Source organism: Pleurodeles waltl, chromosome 5, assembly GCF_031143425.1.
Source record: "Pleurodeles waltl isolate 20211129_DDA chromosome 5, aPleWal1.hap1.20221129, whole genome shotgun sequence".
Classification (NCBI taxonomy): domain Eukaryota; kingdom Metazoa; phylum Chordata; class Amphibia; order Caudata; family Salamandridae; genus Pleurodeles; species Pleurodeles waltl.
In genome coordinates, this window is record NC_090444.1 from 1,322,978,961 (window position 1) to 1,322,994,818 (window position 15,858).

Below are 15,858 nucleotides of genomic sequence, written 5' to 3' on the forward strand. Positions count from 1 at the left end.
GTGCACAGTAATTGTGAGTTTTCATGTTTAACTTGTAGGCTATATTTTTCAAATGTACCGCCTCTAAGTTGTGCTCTTTTATCTAGTAAGCTTTCTGTTCCTCTCCTTAATTCTTCACTCTGCTATTCCTTTCCCCCAGCCTTCGCGCCCTCAGGCAAATGAGTAGTGTGACTTAACTATTTGTCAGTGCCCCCTATATTTATTCTTACTTTGCTCGTTGCGTCTACCTTTCAGTTGTTCCTTTGTGACTTACAGGATTGAAGTGGCAATGTCTTAAGCCATGCCCATTCATGTTTCTCGGTCATGTGTTGTGCTCCTCCATCCTCGTTCCCTATCACCCATTGATTGCTGCCACTATGGGCCCGTCTGGCGATGATGATACACTTGCCCTCACTGAGAGCGAATGTTCGATAATGAGAAACCTACCATGTACTCAATGACCCTGAGCTGGACAGGGGCCCGTACAACATATTGCAGGTATACCTAGAAGCTACTATAGGTGTATTTGCAAGTAGAGCTTCCTGAGTGGGGCAAAAGGAGAGACGTTTGTGCTCTTCTCCTCTTTCAGTCTGTTCAGATTTGCTTTAGTTTCCAGCGCCAGTGAGGTAGGGATTTGCAAGGGTGATGAGTATTTACTGTTTCTTTCAACTCATCTACTAAATGGTGCCTAAAATACTGTCTTCTCATTTAGGAATGATGGCCCAAAGAAGGCTGCTGTTGTCTTAGCTACTTTTCCGAAAGGTAAGCAACCTTTTCAAGCTGGCCATTTATATTTTGTTGCTTAAATGTATTTTATTGTGCAATGTGGTGTGCTTCTCACATAGCTTTCTTAAGGCTTGGATCTCCATGCTTTGGAAACTATATGTGTGCCATAGCTTAACTCTTTATTTTGGGGGAACTTTTCTGGTCAGTATTTTGTTGGATATGCTCCGTATTTGAAAGACTGATTTGTCTATACTGCTTTTAGGAAGCACAGGTTCACTGTTTGATCGAAAAAGGTGGACTACGCTCCTGTACATGTGGTGTAAAAGCTAGCGTCAGTCTGAGTAAAGATGAGGCAATCCCGAAGCTGACTTCATGAGGAGAATTCATACAGATCTGACTCCTGAAATCTGTTTGGCTTTGCACACATGGCTATTGCTTACCGATTGCAACTAAGTGGAGTTCTCATAAAGATCAGATATGGTGGTTCTTGTGACTAGGGCAGTGATTAGACCTAAAGTGTGCTTTTAAAGGTTGACGCACTTTATGCAGCAACAATTGCTACAGCGTTCCGTTTGTATTGACCACATGTAGAAGCTTATTGATTATCAAATGGCTCTTGTTGTTTCATTTGCCAAGCTCGTATACTGTGGTGGTTAACCCAAACATTTGTCCCAAATCTCAAATCATAGACATTAATTCCTAAGAACAATTCCGTTGATCTTTGTCAGACGTACAAGATGCGTCAGTTAATGCTATCACCAAACCACCAAATCTAATGGCCAAAATGCCCCTAGTAAGACCTCAAGAACTTGCAGTTCTGTCTTGTCACAGTCATACTACTATCTTTCAGCACCCCATGCACTCTTGCTAATATTCTATTGTATTCCTCTGCCCTTTTGGCATGAATTCAGTTATGGTCCTGAAAGCTTTTACTGGGTGCAGATTTTAAATTGGCTGCAGTATTAACTTTTGAAAAATAGTAATCTCGAATGTGACTCAGAATGATATATGCAAATATTTATAAGCACCAAATGGTGTAACAAAGGTAGTCAAGTTTTGAGAATTGGCGTCAAGTGTCTCTGAATGATGTGCTGCATTAATACGTGTATTGTTGTAACATACCTGGCATCACTCATCGTGTCTAACATTTCTGGTATTTTGGAAAGTGGATGATAAGTACACTATTCTTGTTCAGTGAGTGCCAGTGAACCCACTCCTCTTTTCGCCTTCACTAAGGCAGCAGAAATCAACTGTGATACAGCAACAGGCTTAATAATCTCTTGGTCACACATCACCCAAAAGCTCCCTCATTTCACCCCTAAGATTGAGTTGCACATCTCTTGTGTTCAACAGGATGGCACCTTTCTGCAAAATGTGTGCTCAAAACCTTTTATACAAAGAACTTTGTCATAGAAAACATCTCCAAAACATTTGAAAATATATTTCACTGGCAGAGGCATTTATCTGCTCCACCAGCAACACTTTGTTTCTGTACGTGGTGTCAGTGTGGTCCCTAATCAACCCACGTAATTAGGTGTGTGTTGTCAGATACATTATTGTGTAACTGCCCCTGTCCTTAATCTTCTAAGTGGTCTTCATACTAGCCCTAAATATTGATGTAGTACTCAGCAAACGCTACACACTTAATATAGGCGGTCTTCAATGGCACATTCATCAGAAATTCTTTAAACATGCATTGAGATAAAATAGTTGACGGTAAAGCTGAATCAGTTATACCTCTTTATCTGCTGCTAACATCCATTGTGATACTCCTTTATTCACATCATTTATTTTCTCCTTTCTGTGACTTAATCTCACTGTGCTATCATGTTCCCTAAACACACTTTTAAAAGTGGCCAGTATTTTGCACTCCTTTCCCACTGCTGGACAATCAGAATAGCTTACCTCATGTCCTTGAACCACATTTTAAACAGATAGCTCCCTTTCTCCCTTCCATTGCATAAGACCTTATTTCTCTTTACACACAACATTGACGGTAGCGTGAATCAATTATGCTTTTTCTTGCGAACCCCCGAGCAGGTTACATTAACTTCTCGAACCGCTTGGCTGTTGTAATATTTTTCTTCAGGTTTGGATTTTGGCCACAGAGCGATCTTTCATGAACATTTTTTGAATGAGCATTAGTCTCAATTTGGCCTCTGACATATCGGTCTATGCAGATTCCAGTTTCACTGTGTATCAGCTGGAAATCCTTAGTACAGCCATATATTTGTCATTAGATTCCTGCTTCCCTTGTTTCTACTAGAAGCTGTGGGCTATTACTTTGAAACGTGGTCCTATTTAAATTGCTATTTCTCTTGATTCACAGCTCCAGTGTACTCCTGCCACTTGCCAAATTCAGCTGATTTTGGCTCAATTTCCAGTAAGTGATTGCATTTCTTTGTCCCTCAGCACCCAGGGAATTAAACGGTACTTCAAATCGCTTTCTATCAATGTCTACCAAGTGATGTTTGAAAGCTCTGTGCTATTGTTTTCGCTTATTTTGTTTTGTCTGCATGGTGGAAAATTGCACTAGGTGGTTGCGCACTCCGCAGCGCTGCCATGGTTAAGCCCCACAGTTTCTCTTTAGCTTTTCATTGCACTTTGTGAAAATAACTCTGACACCAGTTTGCAACTTCCACAAAACTAGTCCCAGTGCTCTTCATTTCTTGGGTCCCCATAGCATTTAATTCAGTAAGCTGTAATTGCATGCTAGTCTTGTTGTACCAGTATAAGTTATCACTCGTCTTTTAGAACATTGGACGTTTTTGTGTCTACGATTTAGCGTGTAAACAAAAAAGGACCACTGAATTTTCTGACCTTGCTTCTAGGTGCAACTGCATACTTTGTATTGTAGGTCAGCCCCAATGTTCGCATGCTGTGATGTGTGTGCCTGACCTCGACTGATCAGCACTTTATTGCTCTGGCTGTCCTCACTCGAGCAGTATGTTAGATATCCACAGCCTTCCTGCCTGTGACGCTCCCCTCTGTTGCACTGCAGGTGTCCTGTCTGCCGCCCGCTGCACTTGATGTACTTTTTCTCGTTCTCTGGAACTGGTTCTTCGGTTGGCCACTTTTCTCCCAACTTTACACAACAGGCTCAAATCCGCTGATATTCATCGCAGAAAGGATGTGGTGATTTATACCTACAAGCAAATCGATTATTCAGAAAGAAATCTTGAACAGTTTTGTGATGGGTGTGTGAAGTAGTTTGCTTTTAATTGTCAAGAGCCTGTCTGAATACTGCCACCAGTTGGGATCCAGGCTGCAACTAATGGCCCCAGCCGGAATCTATAACATACTCATCTTTTAGGAAGTGAGAAGTTCTGGGCTTCCGACGAGCACATCAATGCAAACTCCAAAAGTAAATGGTAACCTGTAAAGCCATACTACCACCACAGAAGAATACAATAATTTGCTCTTGTTCAACAAAACTGTTTGCAGACAAGGGGAAATATGCTCACTAAACTGCAGACTCAATCCCCTCTAGGCAGTAGGATGAATTGTGTGATTTAGAGCTTTCCTCTTTCCTCTGCTCTTGTTCAACAAAACTGCAGACAAGGGGAATTATGCTCACTAAACTGCAGACTCAATCCCCTCTAGGCAGTAGGATGAATTGTGTGATTTAGAGCTTTCCTCTTCCGCTAATAGCCCACTAACGAGTATCAGCCTTTCGACGCAAAACTAAATACTGTGTTACGTCTCCATTGAATTGTGCTGCACCAAAGTCCATACCAGGGAACCAGATCACTGACTGGGTAGGAAAGACAGAATGAAGAATGTAAGGAATGCACCCTTATTTCCACCCCTGCACCAGACCCTTTTTCGGCATGGAGGCTACAAGGCCTACCATGGGGCTCCCATGTAACCCCTGCGACATAACCTCTCTGTTATCTGGCTCATGGTCCAGCCAGATTCCATACACCACCCCTTTAGAAGGGGGAGAAGACTAAGAGGCAAAATGCCACACCCAGGATCGTCGCCGTATGTGGCTGGTTTGTGTCGCAGTTGAAGATAAAACTTGTAGAAAGAAAACATAATTTTGAACCTCGAGCAGTGATTGGCTGTCCGCACGGGCATGGGGCTTCCCTTAATATTGTGATCTCTCTAGTTGTTTGACTGGTCGACTTAATGACCTGTCCGTTTTTTTGCATATAAAACCATCAGGTGCTCTGCTCCATCTTTCACTGATGATACTTTTAGATTGCAGTCAGTCGCAGAGTGTGCACAGTAATTGTGAGTTTTCATGTTTAACTTGTAGGCTATATTTTTCAAATGTACCGCCTCTAAGTTGTGCTCTTTTATCTAGTAAGCTTTCTGTTCCTCTCCTTAATTCTTCACTCTGCTATTCCTTTCCCCCAGCCTTCGCGCCCTCAGGCAAATGAGTAGTGTGACTTAACTATTTGTCAGTGCCCCCTATATTTATTCTTACTTTGCTCGTTGCGTCTACCTTTCAGTTGTTCCTTTGTGACTTACAGGATTGAAGTGGCAATGTCTTAAGCCATGCCCATTCATGTTTCTCGGTCATGTGTTGTGCTCCTCCATCCTCGTTCCCTATCACCCATTGATTGCTGCCACTATGGGCCCGTCTGGCGATGATGATACACTTGCCCTCACTGAGAGCGAATGTTCGATAATGAGAAACCTACCATGTACTCAATGACCCTGAGCTGGACAGCGGCCCGTACAACATATTGCAGGTATACCTAGAAGCTACTATAGGTGTATTTGCAAGTAGAGCTTCCTGAGTGGGGCAAAAGGAGAGACGTTTGTGCTCTTCTCCTCTTTCAGTCTGTTCAGATTTGCTTTAGTTTCCAGCGCCAGTGAGGTAGGGATTTGCAAGGGTGATGAGTATTTACTGTTTCTTTCAACTCATCTACTAAATGGTGCCTAAAATACTGTCTTCTCATTTAGAAATGATGGCCCAAAGAAGGCTGCTGTTGTCTTAGCTACTTTTCCGAAAGGTAAGCAACCTTTTCAAGCTGGCCATTTATATTTTGTTGCTTAAATGTATTTTATTGTGCAATGTGGTGTGCTTCTCACATAGCTTTCTTAAGGCTTGGATCTCCATGCTTTGGAAACTATATGTGTGCCATAGCTTAACTCTTTATTTTGGGGGAACTTTTCTGGTCAGTATTTTGTTGGATATGCTCCGTATTTGAAAGACTGATTTGTCTATACTGCTTTTAGGAAGCACAGGTTCACTGTCTGATCGAAAAAGGTGGACTACGCTCCTGTACATGTGGTGTAAAGGCTAGCGTCAGTCTGAGTAAAGATGAGGCAATCCCGAAGCTGACTTCATGAGGAGAATTCATACAGATCTGACTCCTGAAATCTGTTTGGCTTTGCACACATGGCTATTGCTTACCGATTGCAACTAAGTGGAGTTCTCATAAAGATCAGATATGGTGGTTCTTGTGACTAGGGCAGTGATTAGACCTAAAGTGTGCTTTTAAAGGTTGACGCACTTTATGCAGCAACAATTGCTACAGCGTTCCGTTTGTATTGACCACATGTAGAAGCTTATTGATTATCAAATGGCTCTTGTTGTTTCATTTGCCATGCTCGTATACTGTGGTGGTTAACCCAAACATTTGTCCCAAATCTCAAATCATAGACATTAATTCCTAAGAACAATTCCGTTGATCTTTGTCAGACGTACAAGATGCGTCAGTTAATGCTATCACCAAACCACCAAATCTAATGGCCAAAATGCCCCTAGTAAGACCTCAAGAACTTGCAGTTCTGTCTTGTCACAGTCATACTACTATCTTTCAGCACCCCATGCACTCTTGCTAATATTCTATTGTATTCCTCTGCCCTTTTGGCATGAATTCAGTTATGGTCCTGAAAGCTTTTACTGGGTGCAGATTTTAAATTGGCTGCAGTATTAACTTTTGAAAAATAGTAATCTCGAATGTGACTCAGAATGATATATGCAAATATTTATAAGCACCAAATGGTGTAACCAAGGTAGTCAAGTTTTGAGAATTGGCGTCAAGTGTCTCTGAATGATGTGCTGCATTAATACGTGTATTGTTGTAACATACCTGGCATCACTCATCGTGTCTAACATTTCTGGTATTTTGGAAAGTGGATGATGATAAGTACACTATTCTTGTTCAGTGAGTGCCAGTGAACCCACTCCTCTTTTCGCCTTCACTAAGGCAGCAGAAATCAACTGTGATAGAGCAACAGGCTTAATAATCTCTTGGTCACACATCACCCAAAAGCTCCCTCATTTCACCCCTAAGATTGAGTTGCACATCTCTTGTGTTCAACAGGATGGCACCTTTCTGCAAAATGTGTGCTCAAAACCTTTTATACAAAGAACTTTGTCATAGAAAACATCTCCAAAACATTTCAAAATATATTTCACTGGCAGAGGCATTTATCTGCTCCACCAGCAACACTTTGTTTCTGTACGTGGTGTCAGTGTGGTCCCTAATCAACCCACGTAATTAGGTGTGTGTGGTCAGATACATTATTGTGTAACTGCCCCTGTCCTTAATCTCCTCAGTGGTCTTCATACTAGCCCTAAATATTGATGTAGTACTCAGCAAACGCTACACACTTAATATAGGCGGTCTTCAATGGCACATTCATCAGAAATTCTTTAAACATGCATTGAGATAAAATAGTTGACGGTAAAGCTGAATCAGTTATACCTCTTTATCTGCTGCTAACATCCATTGTGATACTCCTTTATTCACATCATTTATTTTCTCCTTTCTGTGACTTAATCTCACTGTGCTATCATGTTCCCTAAACACACTTTTAAAAGTGGCCAGTATTTTGCACTCCTTTCCCACTGCTGGACAATCGGAATAGCTTACCTCATGTCCTTGAACCACATTTTAAACAGATAGCTCCCTTTCTCCCTTCCATTGCATAAGACCTTATTTCTCTTTACACACAACATTGACAGTAGCGTGAATCAATTATGCTTTTTCTTGCGAACCCCCGAGCAGGTTACATTAACTTCTCGAACCGCTTGGCTGTTGTAATATTTTTCTTCAGGTTTGGATTTTGGCCACAGAGCGATCTTTCATGAACATTTTTTGATTGAGCATTAGTCTCAATTTGGCCTCTGACATATCGGTCTATGCAGATTCCAGTTTCACTGTGTATCAGCTGGAAATCCTTAGTACAGCCATATATCTGTCATTAGATTCCTGCTTCCCTTGTTTCTACTAGAAGCTGTGGGCTATTACTTTGAAACGTGGTCCTATTTAAATTGCTATTTCTCTTGATTCACAGCTCCAGTGTACTCCTGCCACTTGCCAAATTCAGCTGATTTTGGCTCAATTTCCAGTAAGTGATTGCATTTCTTTGTCCCTCAGAACCCAGGGAATTAAACGGTACTTCAAATCGCTTTCTATCAATGTCTACCAAGTGATGTTTGAAAGCTCTGTGCTATTGTTTTCGCTTATTTTGTTTTGTCTGCATGGTGGAAAATTGCACTAGGTGGTTGCGCACTCCGCAGCGCTGCCATGGTTAAGCCCCACAGTTTCTCTATAGCTTTTCATTGCACTTTGTGAAAATAACTCTGACACCAGTTTGCAACTTCCACAAAACTAGTCCCAGTGCTCTTCATTTCTTGGGTCCCCATAGCATTTAATTCAGTAAGCTGTAATTGCATGCTAGTCTTGTTGTACCAGTATAAGTTATCACTCGTCTTTTAGAACATTGGACGTTTTTGTGTCTACGATTTAGCGTGTAAACAAAAAAGGACCACTGAATTTTCTGACCTTGCTTCTAGGTGCAACTGCATACTTTGTATTGTAGGTCAGCCCCAATGTTCGCATGCTGTGATGTGTGTGCCTGACCTCGACTGATCAGCACTTTATTGCTCTGGCTGTCCTCACTCGAGCAGTATGTTAGATATCCACAGCCTTCCTGCCTGTGACGCTCCCCTCTGTTGCACTGCAGGTGTCCTGTCTGCCGCCCGCTGCACTTGATGTACTTTTTCTCGTTCTCTGGAACTGGTTCTTCGGTTGGCCACTTTTCTCCCAACTTTACACAACAGGCTCAAATCCGCTGATATTCATCGCAGAAAGGATGTGGTGATTTATACCTACAAGCAAATCGATTATTCAGAAAGAAATCTTGAACAGTTTTGTGATGGGTGTGTGAAGTAGTTTGCTTTTAATTGTCAAGAGCCTGTCTGAATACTGCCACCAGTTGGGATCCAGGCTGCAACTAATGGCCCCAGCCGGAATCTATAACATACTCATCTTTTAGGAAGTGAGAAGTTCTGGGCTTCCGACGAGCACATCAATGCAAACTCCAAAAGTAAATGGTAACCTGTAAAGCCATACTACCACCACAGAAGAATACAATAATTTGCTCTTGTTCAACAAAACTGTTTGCAGACAAGGGGAAATATGCTCACTAAACTGCAGACTCAATCCCCTCTAGGCAGTAGGATGAATTGTGTGATTTAGAGCTTTCCTCTTTCCTCTGCTCTTGTTCAACAAAACTGCAGACAAGGGGAATTATGCTCACTAAACTGCAGACTCAATCCCCTCTAGGCAGTAGGATGAATTGCGTGATTTAGAGCTTTCCTCTTCCGCTAATAGCCCACTAACGAGTATCAGCCTTTCGACGCAAAACTAAATACTGTGTAACGTCTCCATTGAATTGTGCTGCACCAAAGTCCATACCAGGGAACCAGATCACTGACTGGGTAGGAAAGACAGAGTGAAGAATGTAAGGAATGCACCCTTATTTCCACCCCTGCACCAGACCCTTTTTCGGCATGGAGGCTACAAGGCCTACCATGGGGCTCCCATGTAACCCCTGCGACATAACCTCTCTGTTATCTGGCTCATGGTCCAGCCAGATTCCATACACCACCCCTTTAGAAGGGGGAGAAGACTAAGAGGCAAAATGCCTGTAAAGAAATGGCTCCCTGTTGCAGTTACCCCCCACTTTTTGCCTGATACTGATGCTGACTTGACTGAGAAGTGTGCTGGGACCCTGCTAACCAGGCCCCAGCACCAGTGTTCCTTCACCTAAAAGGTACCATTGTATCCACAATTGGCACACCCTGGCATTCAGATAAGTCCCTTGTATCTGGTACTTCTAGTACCAAGGGCCCTGATGCCAAGAAAGGTCTCTAAGGGCTGCAGCATGTCTTATGCCACCCTAGAGACCCCTCACTCAGCACAGACACACTGCTTACAAGCCTGTGTGTGCTAGTGAGAACAAAATGAGTAAGACGACATGGCACTCCCCTCAGGGTGCCATGCCAGCCTCTCACTGCCTATGCAGTATAGGTAAGACACCCCTCTAGCAGGCCTTACAGCCCTAAGGCAGGGTGCACTATACCATAGGTGAGGGTACCAGTGCATGAGCACTGTGCCCCTACAGTGTCTAAACAAAACCTTAGACATTGTAAGTGCAGGGTAGCCATAAGAGTATATGGTCTGGGAGTCTATTTTACACGAACTCCACAGCACCATAATGGCTACACTGAAAACTGGGAAGTTTGGTATCAAACTTCTCAGCACAATAAATGCACACTGATGCCAGTGTACATTTTATTGTAAAATACACCACAGAGGGCACCTTAGAGGTGCCCCCTGAAACTTAACCAACTATCTGTGTAGGCTGACTGGTTCCAGCAGCCTGCCACACTAGAGACATGTTGCTGGCCCCATGGGGAGAGTGCCTTTGTCACTCTGAGGCCAGTAACAAAGCCTGCACTGGGTGGAGATGCTAACACCTCCCCCAGGCAGGAGCTGTGACACCTGGCGGTGAGCCTCAAAGGCTCACCCCTTTGTCACAGCCCAGCAGGGCACTCCAGCTTAGTGGAGTTGCCCGCCCCCTCCGGCCACGGCCCCCACTTTTGGCGGCAAGGCTGGAGGGAACAAAGAAAGCAACAAGGAGGAGTCACTGGCCAGTCAGGACAGCCCCTAAGGTGTCCTGAGCTGAAGTGACTCTAACTTTTAGAAATCCTCCATCTTGCAGATGGAGGATTCCCCCAATAGGGTTAGGATTGTGACCCCCTCCCCTTGGGAGGAGGCACAAAGAGGGTGTACCCACCCTCAGGGCTAGTAGCCATTGGCTACTAACCCCCCAGACCTAAACACGCCCTTAAATTTAGTATTTAAGGGCTACCCTGAACCCTAGAAAATCAGATTCCTGCGACAAGAAGAAGAAGGACTGCCCAGCTGAAAACCCCTGCAGAGGAAGACCAGAAGACAACAACTGCCTTGGCTCCAGAAACTCACCGGCCTGTCTCCTGCCTTCCAAAGAACTCTGCCCCAGCGACGCCTTCCAAAGGGACCAGCGACCTCTGAATCCTCTGAGGACTGCCCTGCTTCGACGACGACAAGAAACTCCCGAGGACAGCGGACCTGCTCCAAAAAGACTGCAACTTTGTTTCAAGAAGCAGCTTTAAAGAACCCTGCAACTCCCCGCAAGAAGCGTGAGACTTGCAACACTGCACCCGGCGACCCCGACTCGGCTGGTGGAGAACCAACACCTCAGGGAGGACCCCCGGACTACTCTCCGACTGTGAGTACCAAAACTTGTCCCCCCTGAGCCCCCACAGCGCCGCCTGCAGAGGGAATCCCGAGGCTTCCCCTGACCGCGACTCTCTGAATCCTAAGTCCCGACACCTGGGAGAGACCCTGCACCCGCAGCCCCCAGGACCTGAAGGACCGGACTTTCACTGGAGGAGTGACCCCCAGGAGTCCCTCTCCCTTGATCAAGTGGAGGTTTCCCCGAGGAACCCCCCCCTTGCCTGCCTGCAGCGCTGAAGGGATCCCGAGATCTCTCATAGACTAACATTGCGAACCCGACGCTTGTTTCTACACTGCACCCGGCCGCCCCCGCGCCGCTGAGGGTGAAATTTCTGTGTGGGCTTGTGTCCCCCCCGGTGCCCTACAAAACCCCCCTGGTCTGCCCTCCGAAGACGCGGGTACTTACCTGCAAGCAGACCGGAACCGGGGCACCCCCTTCTCTCCATTCTAGCCTATGTGTTTTGGGCACCTGTAAGGAAATGCCTCCTTGGCATGGTTGCCCCCTGACTTTTTGCCTTTGCTGATGCTATGTTTACAATTGAAAGTGTGCTGAGGCCTGCTAACCAGGCCCCAGCACCAGTGTTCTTTCCCTAACCTGTACTTTTGTATCCACAATTGGCAGACCCTGGCATCCAGATAAGTCCCTTGTAACTGGTACTTCTAGTACCAAGGGCCCTGATGCCAAGGAAGGTCTCTAAGGGCTGCAGCATGTCTTATGCCACCCTGGAGACCTCTCACTCTGCACAGACACACTGCTTGCCAGCTTGTGTGTGCTAGTGAGGACAAAACGAGTAAGTCGACATGGCACTCCCCTCAGGGTGCCATGCCAGCCTCTCACTGCCTATGCAGTATAGGTAAGACACCCCTCTAGCAGGCCTTACAGCCCTAAGGCAGGGTGCACTATACCATAGGTGAGGGTACCAGTGCATGAGCATGGTACCCCTACAGTGTCTAAATAAAACCTTAGACATTGTAAGTGCAGGGTGGCCATAAGAGTATATGGTCTGGGAGCCTGTCAAACACGAACTCCACAGCACCATAATGGCTACACTGAAAACTGGGAAGTTTGGTATCAAACTTCTCAGCACAATAAATGCACACTGATGCCAGTGTACATTTTATTGTAAAATACACCACAGAGGGCACCTTAGAGGTGCCCCCTGAAACTTAACCGACTATCTGTGTAGGCTGACTAGTTTTAGCAGCCTGCCACAAACCGAGACATGTTGCTGGCCCCATGGGGAGAGTGCCTTTGTCACTCTGAGGCCAGTAACAAAGCCTGCACTGGGTGGAGATGCTAACACCTCTCCCAGGCAGGAATTGTCACACCTGGCGGTGAGCCTCAAAGGCTCACCTCCTTTGTGCCAACCCAGCAGGACACTCCAGCTAGTGGAGTTGCCCGCCCCCTCCGGCCAGGCCCCACTTTTGGCGGCAAGGCCGGAGAAAATAATGAGAATAACAAGGAGGAGTCACTGGCCAGTCAGGACAGCCCCTAAGGTGTCCTGAGCTGAGGTGACTCTAACTTTTAGAAATCCTCCATCTTGCAGATGGAGGATTCCCCCAATAGGGTTAGGATTGTGACCCCCTCCCCTTGGGAGGAGGCACAAAGAGGGTGTACCCACCCTCAGGGCTAGTAGCCATTGGCTACTAACCCCCCAGACCTAAACACGCCCTTAAATTTAGTATTTAAGGGCTACCCTGAACCCTAGAAAATTAGATTCCTGCAACTACAAGAAGAAGGACTGCCCAGCTGAAAACCCCTGCAGCGGAAGACCAGAAGACGACAACTGCCTTGGCTCCAGAAACTCACCGGCCTGTCTCCTGCCTTCCAAAGATCCTGCTCCAGCGACGCCTTCCAAAGGGACCAGCGACCTCGACATCCTCTGAGGACTGCCCCTGCTTCGAAAAAACAAGAAACTCCCGAGGACAGCGGACCTGCTCCAAGAAAAGCTGCAACTTTGTTTCCAGCAGCTTTAAAGAACCCTGCAAGCTCCCCGCAAGAAGCGTGAGACTTGCAACACTGCACCCGGCGACCCCGACTCGGCTGGTGGCGATCCAACACCTCAGGAGGGACCCCAGGACTACTCTGATACTGTGAGTACCAAAACCTGTCCCCCCTGAGCCCCCACAGCGCCGCCTGCAGAGGGAATCCCGAGGCTTCCCCTGACCGCGACTCTTTGAACCTAAAGTCCCGACGCCTGGGAGAGACCCTGCACCCGCAGCCCCCAGGACCTGAAGGACCGGACTTTCACTGGAGGAGTGACCCCCAGGAGTCCCTCTCCCTCGCCCAAGTGGAGGTTTCCCCGAGGAATCCCCCCCTTGCCTGCCTGCAGCGCTGAAGAGATCCCTAGATCTCCCATTGACTTCCATTACAAACCCGACGCTTGTTTCTACACTGCACCCGGCCGCCCCCGCGCTGCTGAGGGTGAAATTTCTGTGTCAACTTGTGTCCCCCCCGGTGCCCTACAAAACCCCCCTGGTCTGCCCTCCGAAGACGCGGGTACTTACCTGCAAGCAGACCGGAACCGGGGCACCCCCTTCTCTCCATTCTAGCCTATGTGTTTTGGGCACCGCTTTGAACTCTGCACCTGACCGGCCCTGAGCTGCTGGTGTGGGGACTTTGGGGTTGCTCTGAACCCCCAACGGTGGGCTACCTTGGACCAAGAACTGAACCCTGTAAGTGTCTTACTTACCTGGTAAAACTAATCAAAACTTACCTCCCCTAGGAACTGTGAAAATTGCACTAAGTGTCCACTTTTAAAACAGCTATTTGTCAATAACTTGAAAAGTATACATGCAATTTTGATGATTTGAAGTTCCTAAAGTACTTACCTGCAATACCTTTCGAACAAGATATTACATGTTAAATTTGAACCTGTGGTTCTTAAAATAAACTAAGAAAAGATATTTTTCTATATAAAAACCTATTGGCTGGATTTGTCTCTGAGTGTGTGTACCTCATTTATTGTCTATGTGTATGTACAACAAATGCTTAACACTACTCCTTGGATAAGCCTACTGCTCGACCACACTACCACAAAATAGAGCATTAGTATTATCTATTTTTACCACTATTTTACCTCTAAGGGGAACCCTTGGACTCTGTGCATGCTATTCCTTACTTTGAAATAGCACATACAGAGCCAACTTCCTACATTGGTGGATCAGCGGTGGGGTACAAGACTTTGCATTTGCTGGACTACTCAGCCAATACCTGATCACACGACAAATTCCAAAATTGTCATTAGAAATTGATTTTTGCAATTTGAAAAGTTTTCTAAATTCTTAAAAGACCTGCTAGGGCCTTGTGTTAGATCCTGTTTAGCATTTCTTTTAGAGTTTAAAAGTTTGTAAAAGTTTGAATTAGAACCTAGAACTAGTTGTAGATTCTTAAAAAGTATCCCAACTTTTAGAAGCAAAATGTCTAGCACAGATGTGAATGTGGTGGAACTCGACACCACACCTTACCTCCATCTACAGATGAGAGAGCTAAGGTCACTCTGTAAACTAAAGAAAATAACAATGGGCCCCAAACCTACCAAAATACAGCTCCAGGAGCTTTTGGCAGAGTTTGAAAAGGCCAACCCCTCTGAGGGTGGCAACTCAGAGGAAGAGGATAGTGACTTGGAGGACAATTCCCCCCTACCAGTCCTATCTAGGGAGAACAGGGTCCCTCAAACCCTGACTCCTAAAATAATAGTCAGAGATGCTGGTTCCCTCACAGGAGAGACCAACACCTCTGAAATCACTGAGGATAGCCCCAGTGAAGAGGACATCCAGTTAGCCAGGATGGCCAAAAGATTGGCTTTGGAAAGACAGATCCTAGCCATAGAGAGGGAAAGACAAGAGATGGGCCTAGGACCCATCAATGGTGGCAGCAACATAAATAGGGTCAGAGATTCTCCTGACATGTTGAAAATCCCCAAAGGGATTGTAACTAAATATGAAGATGGTGATGACATCACCAAATGGTTCACAGCTTTTGAGAGGGCTTGTGTAACCAGAAAAGTGAACAGATCTCACTGGGGTGCTCTCCTTTGGGAAATGTTCACAGGAAAGTGTAGGGATAGACTCCTCACACTCTCTGGACAAGATGCAGAATCTTATGACCTCATGAAGGGTACCCTGATTGAGGGCTTTGGATTCTCCACTGAGGAGTACAGGATTAGGTTCAGGGGGGCTCAAAAATCCTCGAGCCAGACCTGGGTTGACTTTGTTGACTACTCAGTGAAAACACTAGATGGTTGGATTCAAGGCAGTGGTGTAAGTAATTATGATGGGCTGTACAATTTATTTGTGAAAGAACACCTGTTAAGTAATTGTTTCAATGATAAACTGCATCAGCATCTGGTAGACCTAGGACCAATTTCTCCCCAAGAATTGGGAAAGAAGGCGGACCATTGGGTCAAGACAAGGGTGTCCAAGACTTCAACAGGGGGTGACCAAAAGAAAGGGGTCACAAAGACTCCCCAGCAGAAGGGTGATGAGACAACCAAAACTAAAAATAGTAAAGAGTCTTCTACAGGCCCCCAAAAACCTGCACAGGAGGGTGGGCCCAGAGCCTCTTCACAAAACAATGGGTACAAGGGTAAAAACTTTGATCCCAAAAAGGCCTGGTGTC

The 15,858-nt window shown here is 45.6% G+C and overlaps 1 long non-coding RNA gene and 4 other non-coding genes across 5 annotated transcripts in view; all 5 read left to right on the forward strand.

Moving 5' to 3' along the window:
* Positions 1-365: 365 nt before the first annotated feature.
* On the forward strand, positions 366-452 carry LOC138297943 (small nucleolar RNA SNORD103/SNORD85). Its single transcript, XR_011204482.1, has one exon. It is a non-coding gene; the product is annotated as a small nucleolar RNA SNORD103/SNORD85 (small nucleolar RNA).
* Positions 453-1,044: 592 nt separating this feature from the next.
* LOC138297965 (small nucleolar RNA SNORD50) lies at positions 1,045-1,112 on the forward strand. The gene has a single exon (XR_011204503.1). It is a non-coding gene; the product is annotated as a small nucleolar RNA SNORD50 (small nucleolar RNA).
* A 4,181-nt stretch (positions 1,113-5,293) lies between these two features.
* On the forward strand, positions 5,294-5,380 carry LOC138297953 (small nucleolar RNA SNORD103/SNORD85). Its single transcript, XR_011204492.1, has one exon. It is a non-coding gene; the product is annotated as a small nucleolar RNA SNORD103/SNORD85 (small nucleolar RNA).
* Positions 5,381-5,625: 245 nt separating this feature from the next.
* The window catches only part of LOC138296450 (uncharacterized), a 35,843-nt gene continuing 25,610 nt past the window's right edge, over positions 5,626-15,858 (forward strand). Inside the window, exons 1-2 of the long non-coding RNA XR_011203832.1 lie at positions 5,626-5,669; positions 7,966-8,019. This is a non-coding gene — a long non-coding RNA (uncharacterized lncRNA). The remainder of the gene's footprint in view (positions 5,670-7,965; positions 8,020-15,858) is intronic.
* Positions 5,973-6,040, forward strand: LOC138297966 (small nucleolar RNA SNORD50). Its single transcript, XR_011204504.1, has one exon. It is a non-coding gene; the product is annotated as a small nucleolar RNA SNORD50 (small nucleolar RNA).